This window comes from Ursus maritimus, unplaced genomic scaffold (assembly GCF_017311325.1).
Source record: "Ursus maritimus isolate PB19 unplaced genomic scaffold, ASM1731132v1 scaffold_16, whole genome shotgun sequence".
In the NCBI taxonomy this organism is placed as follows: Eukaryota; Metazoa; Chordata; class Mammalia; order Carnivora; family Ursidae; genus Ursus; species Ursus maritimus.
The window spans coordinates 28,314,623-28,326,680 of record NW_024424008.1 but is presented as its reverse complement, the minus strand read 5'-3'; the positions used below and the strand labels follow the sequence as shown (position 1 = coordinate 28,326,680).

General features: G+C 38.4%; 1 protein-coding gene across 2 annotated transcripts in view; it reads right to left on the bottom strand.

The window, feature by feature from the left end:
* MAML2 (mastermind like transcriptional coactivator 2) overlaps nt 1–12,058 on the bottom strand; it is a 331,734-nt gene that overhangs the window by 266,110 nt on the left and 53,566 nt on the right. The window lies entirely within an intron of this gene.

Sequence of the window (12,058 nt, the reverse complement as noted above, 5' to 3'; positions counted from 1 at the left end):
GGCTCCATGTAGTTAAATTACCCCATGTACTTAAATGTCCATGTTTTTAAAACACCAATTAGGCTGAAGTGACTTGAGAAATGGCTACTAGCAAGTAGAAGAGGAGAAAAAAGAACATGGTTCGCTCCCCATTTCCACAATTACTTCCTCCCTTCTTTTCCATAAAAGCAGATGACATGGCTTTCCAGGCAAAAAAAAAAAAAAAGCAAGCTTTTAATCCCTGCCCTGTGTAGTACACACCTAAATCTGGATAGTACTGTGATAAATGTTGTAAGATTGATTCATTCATCCAACTGATATTTATCAAGTATTTCGCTCACACGTGGAAAGTACTATCTAAAGCAGGGTGCAGGCCTCCACACGCAAAACAGGGCCTATGCTTTGTAAAAACTCACAGTATGAGAGATAAGGCAGTATGATTCCAGGCAATACATTTTCAGTGTCACTTTAGGGACACAAATCGGTGTAAAGAAGTGAGGAATCACTCCTGGAAAGGAGTGGGGAGAAAGCATTGGAGAGAAGTGTGCCATTTTTACCTGCCAGATACTATAGCAAACTCAAGACTAATGCATCTAAAATAATTTTAAATAGATTAAAAGGTATCTTAGTAGAATTAAGTCTTGGAAGTACTAATCTGGTATTCTGAAAAAGTTAATTAGGTAAACAAAATAAATGGCCTGGTATACAGTAGGTGCTCTACAAATGCTAATATCCTTCTGTAGGGTTTTTTGTTTTTATTTTCCTTTTTGTTTTTAATTCCCAGGGCAGTAGTCCCCACACTAGAGTGACCATCAGGATCACCTAGAGGGCTTATTAAAACAGAGCACTGAACTCCACGCTCAGTTCCCAATTCAGAAGGTCTGGAGTGGGTCCAAAATTTGCACGTGCAACGAGTTTCCAGGTGGTGCTGGCACTGCTGTTCTGGGGACCACACTTCTGAGAATCACAGCCCTAGGGAAGAGCTTAGGTGCTATACGAATTTGATTCTGTGATCTCCTTCCATATCAGAGATAAGTCTCAACTTTTAAATTGTGCTTTTCTTCTTCTTATGCCTTAAAGGAAAGGGGAAATAAAAGTAACACCACTTTATATAGACCTGACCTTTTGGTAAGCCTGGGCAACAACTTCCCATGTGGAGTAAATTAATCGCTTTCATGCATGCTTTGTGCTCTGGAAAAAGTAAAACAGACTCTGTTCAACATTTACTAAATGCTGCTTCTTCTGTTGTTGTCATTGTGTTAAGCACCTCAGAACAGGTCTCTGCCCTGGAGGTGCTTACAGTGTGGACAGCCCAGCCCAGCAGTCATTCGAGTTCAATGTGCTAAGTGCTATGATGGATTATGATAAAACGTTATTACCGAATGAGTAATAGGGGGTGAAAGAGGAATCAACTCAGGCTGGTGAGGTGGGGAGGAGGTGGATCACAAAGCCTTTCCTGATAAGATGATCCACGAGTCACTGAGTAGTGAAGGATGAATAGGAGTTTTAAAAACAGAAATCGGAAGGGAGTTCCAGGCTGAGGGAACAGCATAGCACCATCGAATGCATTTTGTCTTTCTAGGGCTGCCAACAGTTTTGTTCAGTGACACTCTATCACAAAGGTCTTTGTGTGCTTTGCTAATGAATTTGAACCTATGGTAAACATAAGAACATTTCAGAAAGATCTTTCTGGCAGCTGCATATTGGAGGGATTAGCCTGGAGCCTGGGTAACTGATTGGGATATTTTTGTAGCAAAAAAAGTGAGAAAATGTGGGATCTGGAAAAACTAACATTGTGGCAGTGGGGATAAAGGGGAAGAGAGGACTAGGAGAGAGAGGACAGAAGCAGACCATATAGGAAGGGGGTCATTATAACAACTGAGAAGTGATTGAGAGGGTGGAATCCACTAGAACTCCTGTATCTCTGGCTGAGATGAAAGACCATAATTTACTGACATAAAGAATATAGGAGAAAGAGCAGATCTGGAGGGGAAACTTCAGTTTAGGACATTGAAATTGACATGACTGTGTGTCATCCAAGTAGACATAGCCATTACACAGCTGAATATATGGGCACAGAGCACAGGAGGAAGGTCGTAAAACCCTGGTTCTTATACGGGGTCACCCAGGAGAGTGCACAGAGTGAGAAGATCCATCACAAAGCTGGTTATGGATCATATTTTCATTATAGGGAGAGAGGCAATATCAGGAGGGTCTCCCCATGACTGGGATGGTCATTTGTAATGTGCAGTGCATAAACTCCCATCTGTCCTTATGATGACCTTTTGTTCATTTCTACACTCAGCACACAGAAGAACAAGAAAATATTCTATGTCAAAGTCCCTTTGCAAACTACAAAGCACTGTATAAAATGTAAGGGAAGACACAAGGAGAGAAGAAAGGTGACAACTGACAAGCTTCTCGGGGCTTAGACAAAAACTAGGGTACTGAATTTAGTTCTCTTGGTCCTCAGTCAATCAGACATCCTCCATTACCCTTGTACATTTTTCATGAAAGCTTGGTTTTCCTTTTATGGGAGTGCCAGACCTGTGGCTCACCTGTATCTTTGCTGACCTCCCGGTTCAGCCGATCTAGAACTGGCAGCATGAATTACTGCAGAACTCTAAAGCCATCCTGCTGAGAGGGTAGCAGCTGTCTCATGTACCTCTCCGTGCAGACAAGGATGTGTTGTAACTCACAGCATGTCTGTGTCCCTGGAGGAACTAGGCACTTTATAATGGGGGTTTTCTGCATCTCAAAAAAAAAAAAAAAAAAAAAAAAAAAAGGTCAGAGAGAAAATGGCACAAGTGAGTGCTTTATCAAAAATAATATATTATTTGTGCTGTTTTACCCTGGGATCAGTTCAAGACTAAATGAACCTGTCATGTGTAACATATATTTATAAATAGATCCATATAGAGATAGAGCTCTCCACGGCCATTAACAGACCCACACAATCATTCTTTCATTAGGTGTGAACTGTTGAGCTATTTCACCCAGTTCAGACATAGGTTGTGAGCTTTCAAACTAATTTTGGAAAGAAGACACTGCGTAGTTGGTAGGTAGAGTAAAAAGAAAACAGAAAAATTAGTACGCATGCCAGTTTAACTGGTCTTCTATTTCTCATGCAAAGGGGGCAATAGTCTACAATTATTTAATATTTTTAAACAAGACTTTAAAAGCAAGCAACAGGGGCTCCTGGGTGTCTCAGTCGGTTAAGCGTCTGATTCTTGATTTTGGCTAGGGCTTGATCTCCAGGTAGTGAGTTTGAGCCCCGAGTTGGGGCTTTAACTAATTAACTAATTAATTAATTAAAAATGAATAACTTAAATAAATGGGTGATTTAAATAAATAAATAAATAAATAAATAAATAAATAAATAAATAAAAGCAGGCAATGAATAGCCAGTAATTTTCTCACCTAAACTCACAGTAATTTGGTCCTTGCCAAGTGAAAACCTACAAATCTTGAAACTGCTATTGAATCCTTTCTTTCTCCTGACCTGTACAATGCCCTGATTCATTTCTATTTTTCTTACTTCTGTTTTTACTCTTCTGGTTGCTTTGTTCCACTTGTGTATCCTCTATTTTTCATCTTCTTCCTAGGAGGTCAGGGATGATTTCAGGGAATTACAGAAATTTGCAGTTGAAAGGGATCTGAGTACATCAGCAATATTCCAGACAGATGGTCAAGCGGGCCTGGGCTTGAACCCTCCTTGTGACGGAGGATTCAGCATGGCACACCAAGCTATTTCCTTACTTACAGATCACCATACAATGCCCAGGGTACTGCTCTATTTGCAACACAATCTGGAACATTATATTGGGTCATAATGGTTAGTAGTAGCTACACGTCCTTTCCCTCTGGTGTAATCTAATATGTTACTTGCTTAATTGATCTACATAATACCATTCTGTGGTATAAACCTCTCTTATTTAGCACATACATTTCCCACTCTCAACTGTGAGCTCCCAGTGGTGTAGGTACTTTATCTTTACTTCTGGAACCCCTATACCTAGCATACATTGTAAGAACTTAGTACACCAATTTACTTCTTAGATGAAGGAACCAAAGTTTGCAATGGTAGTTCCAAATGTGAGTACATTATTTAAGAAACAATGACATTAAAATCAAAATTAATTATACTTACTATGTGCAGCTTTTCAAATCATGCACACTTATGAGTTTTGTTTTAAAATGAATTCCAAAACTGAACATTTGATGTGGATATCACTGGGGCATTATTCAAAAATATTTAACAACCAAAAGAAGATGCTAGGATCCAGAGCTCCCAGAAGTCGCCACGTGAGGACGATTACAGGGAAGTGTCAGGCAACAGAGGACAGTCACCCCCCACGTCGGGGCAGGGTTGGGGGAGAGCAGGTGGTGTATGAGACGCTGAGCATTTGTCCAGAGAATGCTAGTGTTGCTGTCAAGGGTGTGTATTCCTGCCAGGCTCCAGATCTATTCTGCCTGGGGGAAAAGAAGCAAGCAGGGAGCTGCAGAGGGCTGGCTAGGGTAGACCCCAGTGGTATCCACCAGGGTTCCCTAGGTTCTGGAATCACATGGTGGTGGGAAGCACCAGTTAGGAGAAAAGGAGCAACGGTTTTTACCCATGTTGATCAACTGACTTAGCAGCCCTGGTTACCAAAAATGTTAAAATCTGCCTTCGATGTTTTGGAATATCATTAAGCTTTGCAGTGAAGAAGAGTGGATCCCCAGTTTAAGGCCTTTTGATCTGAACAAACTACCACCACAACAAAACAAATCAGAATTTAAAAGAAAAAAATGGTTGTGCATGTATTTGGGATGGGGAGGGACCATTATGAAGGCAATCTTTGCTGTGGAAGAGGAGTCGCAGCAGAATTCTTTTAACTCAAGCCATTGGAGTGGGCTTAAATTCTTTTTCAATCTGAAAATTGGTTTCAAATACAACTGTTCAAGGATGCATCTCCTAGGTAGAACAAAGTATACTGATGTCCACTCACACAGACCAGGCCAGGCCAGCTTTTCAAAATCAAAGCAGAGTTGAAGCTTGCACCCAGTTTCCTGATTTTTTTTACTTTTTCTGTTTTTAAAGCTCCTTCTGTTTAAATTACTCTATGTTAATTAATGTTAAATTAGAAATGCACTTTTGCCTGAAATATTCAACTCAAATATTTAGGAAAAAGTGAGTCTTCTTGGTTCAAATAAGGCAGAAAATTCTGCTTTGACGATATAGCCAAGGTCACATATCATCTTCCTATAATCTGTAACCATAATAATTCAAATCTTAATGAACTAAAAAATTGTATACTACACTTCAGAAGTAACTGTAACTTCCTTCATGAATTAGCAAATAACCTTCAAAAATTGGAATGTGAACTCAGTCATCCCTCCCCTTTTACTTCAACCTTAAAGTATACACTTGCAAAATTTCTTCCTCTTATATTCTCCTTTAAAGGCTAGTTTCTAGCAGACAATTCAACTAACTGCTGTATTTTTCCATATATGATGCCAGGGAATAGAAACAAGTGAGATAGTTTCTTATATGATATAATTTTTTCCACTAAAAGCTCAGGAAAGCAGGAACCAATCCATCAACAAGGGCAAACAAAAGATTGTGTAATCCACAAACTTTAACTTTTGATCACTTATAAAACGGAAAGCTAAATAAGCCATAAACTAAAGAGATGGTAACTGTCAAGGTGTAGATCTTTCTCTTCTCTGTTCACTGCAAAATTTTTCAGCTTTGTACTCTCCATTGGCCTTGCTATCAACTCATAATCACGGTTCTCCTTATCTATTTTAATTCTGCATCCGTTTTTTTTTTTTTTTAACCAGAATTTTAGTAAGGGCATTCATTTTCCAGGACATTTTTTTGGTAGATGTGTGACTTTAGTGTTATTTTTTATTTTGTCTACCAGAGTACTTAACATGAGTAATGGAAACAGAATATCAAGATGCCCTACACCAATAAAAATAAAATGCAGGGACTGGGTGCTATGATCTTTGTTTTCTCCAAAGGTGAAAATTAACACTAATGAATAACTTCTTTTGTCCTAAGAGAACTAAGAACTATTCAGTTTGAGTCTCAAGCTGGAGAAATCATTAATATGGTGAGAAATGTGATTGAAGACTGCCATTTAAGAAGTTAGAAGAGGCACATGTTGACTCATGAACCTACTAGAACCAACACCAGCCCTCTACGTTCCAAAGTCTAGTTGGATTCAAGGGTCACCAATCATTCTTGATTGAGCTATTGTACATTAGTGATTTATCCTCACTTTCTTTTACATTTTCAGACTTCTCTACTTGCTCATTTACCTGTGCCTATAAGTGTATTCATTATTCTAACCTAAAAAGAAAAAAATGGAGATTCTGGTATCTACCTCTCTCCTGAGGACTACTTTCTTCTTTCTGACATCAAAATCCTTGAAAGAGTTCTTTACAAATCTGGTCTCCACTTCCTCATCTCCTGCTCAATCTGTAATTATCTTCCATTCTCAAAGCTTGACTAAAATTACCCATCACTTTGCCCTCTAATGGTCACATACATCCTTCTAGTTATCAAACTTTTCTTTCTGTCCTTATCCTCTTGTATCTCTCTGTAGCATTTGACACTATATATTACCTTCGTTCTTAAGATTCCTTTTTCCCTTGCCTACTAGTTGAAAGGAAAACCTTTTCTCTACCCATACCCTCAAAATGTAGGCAATTCCTAATGGATACCTCTTTCAGTTTATCTACTTAACAAGATTTTCCACCCCCACAAATTTCATCCTCAAAGACGTGTGTGTAGCTTTTAAATTGCTCTCCCTGGATATGAAAATTTTCCAGAGGCTGGGATCCATATTTCAACGGCTCCACAAATGTTTCCACCTGGCTATTTCACCTGCTAATACCTCGAATTCCACATATTCCAAATCAAATATCGCCATCTTTAGCCTGTCTCCCCTCCACCCACCGCCACTCTGGTCTTCCTACCTCTTTTAATGGTTTTACCTTTCCAGATGAATAATGGTTTTTTTCTCTTGGTCCTCAACACTGAACTGATAAGCGATTTTCCAAATGTGAGATTTGGTAATATAACAGTAAATCTAACAGTGAATCTGCATGCTTCCTTATGATCACAATAGCTATTCTGGGCCTTGAGGGCCTTGATGGTGCTTAAGTACCTGGGACACCACTTAGTTCAGCTTAAAAACAGATTTGGAGCTCCAACTATGTAGGACTAGAACTCTGCTAGCAATGCAGCTTTAGTTTTCCAGGAAGAGTAGCCCCCACACTGGCGGGATTGATAAAAGAATGACATGAGTTTAGATCAATGTCTTCTCTGTCTTAAAAAATCTCCATGAATACTTTTCCCTGATGAAGAATCAATTTCTTCAGTTCCCCTAACTCATCATTTTACAGTAATAATCACTACTTACTCTGAACCTGTAAGGTGCCAGGCACTGTCTAAGCACTTTTAAAATATTTCCTCTGTTAATCCTCATCACTAGCTTATGAAGCACCCACCACTGAGTACTGAATGGTGCCTATATGGCTGCATGGAGCTGTGCAGTGCACGGCCTAGGCCGCCTATCAGCTGGCCCTGATAATGTCCATTTTACACATGAAGATATTCAACCACAGAGAGAGGTTAAGGAACTTGTCCAAAGTCACACAGCTACGAAGCCAGTATTGAGCAAGGATTCCAACCACATAAACCAACATTCTGACACCGAATGCTCTGCTGCTCAACCAAATGCTAAACCACCTCTGCTCATATTTCTCTTGTAGCACAGATCACAAATATTTGCTCTTGTGCTTGTCTCCTCACTTAGAATGTGAACTCCACTAGGGGAAGAAGAGATATCATTTCTTAAGCTGTTATTCTTGGTATATAAAAAGGGCCTAGAAACTAGGATGTAGTGGGCATCCAATAAATTGTAGCTGATATCATTCATTTTTATCATTCTTATTATAGATTTGCCACAAAGCAAACTATTAATTAATGTTTGTTGAATAAATGACTACGCTAATTCCCCAGCATGTCAAAATGCATCTACTTATGACCTGGTCTCATGAAAAATAAGTATGTGGCAAGAATGGTAAACAATTTTCATTCCATTTAAGTGTTCTAATCAATGTCTGGAACAAAAATTCATTCAACCATTCCAGTGTGGAACTAGGCAATTGAGACATATTTTTACATGGTCAGCATATCATTTAGTGATCTCGATGTGGCCCCCAAATTTTGCAGTCATGGAAAGTTATGCACCCTAGAGCCAATTAAAAGGAGCCATGAATTCACAAGAGAGCGCAGCCTAACGGACTGTTCCCCAGCTGAAAATGAATGGACTTAAATGGAGATATTGTGCAAAGATACCTGCAGTTAGCACTTACCAGATCAGAGACAGAAAAGATGCTGACTGAACTTGGAAGAATAAAGATTATTGTCATCAGGTATTTTCATAAAGGGGCCCCGAGACAACCTGTTATTATAAGAGTGTTACACCATGGGAGAAAGTGAAAAGCAATAGCTCTCTTAAATGTATTTGATTAACAACATCTGCTAAAATTCTCTAACAAATGACCACAGTCAGAAATATATATGTCCTAAAGAGAAACTGTTGGTAGCTAAGAGGCCCTTTGGGGGAAATTCATCTGATGAAAACCCTCTGGAGGATGTAAGGGGGATTATGTGAATGCATATGTCTCCTTCCATCCTTGGATGGGATAAATTTTTTTTTAAAGCAAAACAAAGTTCAACACTGGATGCCTTTCTAGTGGCCAATGCCTTACCAGGCGTCTTTTGACTAGAACTGACAACCTAAAGCAAAAATAAGCTAAGAAACTTTAATTTCACATGAATGCATTAGAGAAACATCTATTGTGTGTCCTATATGTTTTGGTTTAAAACATTTCTAACAGAGTATAGAAATTTCAAATGTAATATTTATTTTAGAGTCAAAACATGGAGGGCTGAAACAGTCTTAACAGACAATCTAGTGAAAGTAGGTCATTTTATAGTAACAACTATAAAGCAGAATCATTAAATATTCAAAGTCATCTTAGTGAGTGGAAGAATCAAGCATTGGTGTTACTTTTAGGTGTTCTTGCCATTATAATACTCTTCTTCTGATACTTTTTTTATGTATATTTATTTATGTACATTTGTAACACAAATATTATTGTGATTATTGTATTGTTTAATTCCATGTGAGGAGATAAAAGGGCTAAAAAGTTAAGGAAAAACCAACCCTTCATTTTAATGCTAACTCACAGAGAATGCATGACAGGAATGGCTATCAGCTGCATCATTAATGCACTTTGCTTGCAATTTTTGTGGAACTGAGACACTGAATCCCAAAAGGGACCCACGTGAACTCTGAGACTAAGTAGATTAGTATCCTTTTTACTCTGTCACTGAAATATTTACATTGGGTGTTATAAATCTGAATGACAAATCTTGGAAACCACCTGAAAACCACAGGAAATATTCTATCCCTCTTTAATATATGGAAATAGTTGATGGCAAAAAAAAAAAAAAAGAAAAAGAAAAGCAAGAATTCAGACTTCAGAGCAAATGTGTAGTATCTTCTAATGTGATCAGGATACTGTTACTTGAGGATGACTACGGTTTTGTAGATTATGTTAACTGGATATCACCTAGAACAAGGTATAAAACAGACAAGCACATTTTCCAACTAGCCTGTACAGTGAAAATGAAACCACTAAGCAGCAAATGGTAATATCATGATTATTCATATAATATCAAGCCCTGACTCCTCATTAACCTACAGTATGAATATAAGCTATGAGGCTGGTAAATACGTGGCACACAAACACGTGGGTATTATGAATTTAAATTGGTTTTAACGATCTCCAGGAAGTTTGGCAAAACTCTAAAGGTGTTCATACTATACGTGTAAATGACGGCCTTTCTGGAAGGATGATACCTAAACGCAGAATCAAACTTTTTTCAGTTAAAAATACAATGTTCCCACTTATAAGCCAAGCCAGCACGTGTTGAATTCTTGGTATGTGTGTTTTGATAACTAACTTTGTATTTTTCCAACTACATGGTTGTGGTGGTGCCCTTAGGGACAGAGAGTTGTCGTANGGGAAGGCAGAAGTGATACGGATAAAGCCTGTTTCATTTTCTAACCGTCTTTGACACCTACATTCAACCTGAGTACTTTAGTCATGAAATGGCAGAAGGCTAGAAAAAGGCTTGGAGGGATAGCAAAGCACTCAGTTCTACTTCCCTTTTAAAAGCATGACTGGGATAAGACTGCTGTGTTTAGATTGAAACTTTTTGGTTAACTCTACTCAGAACCTAATCTCACCTACGGAACTTCGTTTTGATTTGACTGTGAGTCGATAAGGCAAAAATAACTGCACTTTCATAGGATTGGACGGATTAGACAAAATTAACTGGAAAATATCGATTCCTCATGTCAAGGAACAAACTCCTTATACTTACATGGCCTAGGATCTTAGTGGGCATTCATAAATGTCTGTGGACTTCCATATAACTCACGTGTGAATGAATGAATAAATCATTTGTAGTTGCTGATAGATTTGAAATATAGAATACAGATTTTTAATATATCCATAAACGTAGCCCTCTTGATTCCTTTAGAAACCTGAAAACATCAGACTTTTCTTAAAAGCAGGCTATACTTATAGTCATACAGTCATTAAACATCTTACTCTGGGTATTTATTTAAATTAATAGAAATTCATAAACCTAGCTAACCTGGGACAGTTTTGAGAGAACAGTAGAATATGAAGTATAGGTAGAACAGGGTCCTAATGCTACATTAATTTTATTGATTTTTCAGAGCGTGTTTTTTATTTGGCCTCATGTACTTATTTGGTGTGTCTAACGTTCTCAGTGAACTGGGTATACCCGTATATTCAGAGGGGCAGAACTTCCTTTCTTTGATCATTCTGAAGCATTTTTATCATTTACTGTTCCTTTTATTATGAAAACTACTTAATGCTTGGGAGGAGACTGGGCATAAATCCAAACTAAATTAATAATTGGAATCGGGAAAAAATCCTCCAACCTTTCTCACTCTTCTGAAACCTAGAGTGGATTTTTATTTCTTTGTTAGCCTTTAGCAGAGAATGAATATCAAGTACCCTCCGACCACCTCTTCTTGATGGCTGATGTCCATTTTGTCCATAAAATAATGGGGAAATGTTGGTGCTTTGGGCAATATCTTACACCCTGGGGGTACTTAATGGCCTTTATTCTCCCCAAAGCTTTTCTGGCTCTCAGGTAATAAGTTGAACTCTAAGGGAGATGCAGTTACTCTTTCAGCCCAGTAGAGTACCATTTGATTTACCACTCTACTGCACAAAATGGTACCCTGGTGGCTTGAAAGAGACAGTGGGGAGAATGTGGCTCATTAAATAGTAATTGATGCTGCTGCTACTACTAATGTTAGTGCTGCTGCCAAAATAACTGTGTTGCTTCCAGTCTGCTTCTTATACGAGACTGAGAATAAGCACAGTTCATCCCCATAGATGGTCAATTGCCAGGCTCGCCCGATGGAAGCAGAGCGGCCAAGCTGGCTTGTGAGACAACCAAGATTTCAAGATCCTCATGTAAATTTGTAGATATTTGCTATTTACCCTTGAAGTGCCAGCTTTTCTTACTTTCACAAATTGGGGTGGAGACCTTTGTGAAATGGTCTTGTATACTTGCCTACTTTCTTAAGAAGTATCTTGACCACAACACAACCTATGTCTAAGTAACTCAGAACCACCATTATTAACAATAATTATTGTACCATGTCGGAAAACGGCAAAGCTCCCACAGTTCACATACAGTGTCGTGTGCCATAGTTTCTGATTACTGGGCTTTTCTGTTTTATTTTGCTTTTTATAATTTTTCTGACTCCTTCCATCTTATCAGGCTTGTCACTTTTTGTTGAGGTTGTATCACAGTATACTTTTTATGGATGAATTCATCTAATTTCTGAAGGTAAGAAAACATGAAATAAAAATTTGTTAGGTAAATAAGGATTTGGAAAATGGAACTGGGTTTTCTGATAACCACGTGGCTGGCATCTATAATAGTTCCTCGCAAGCTTACTAG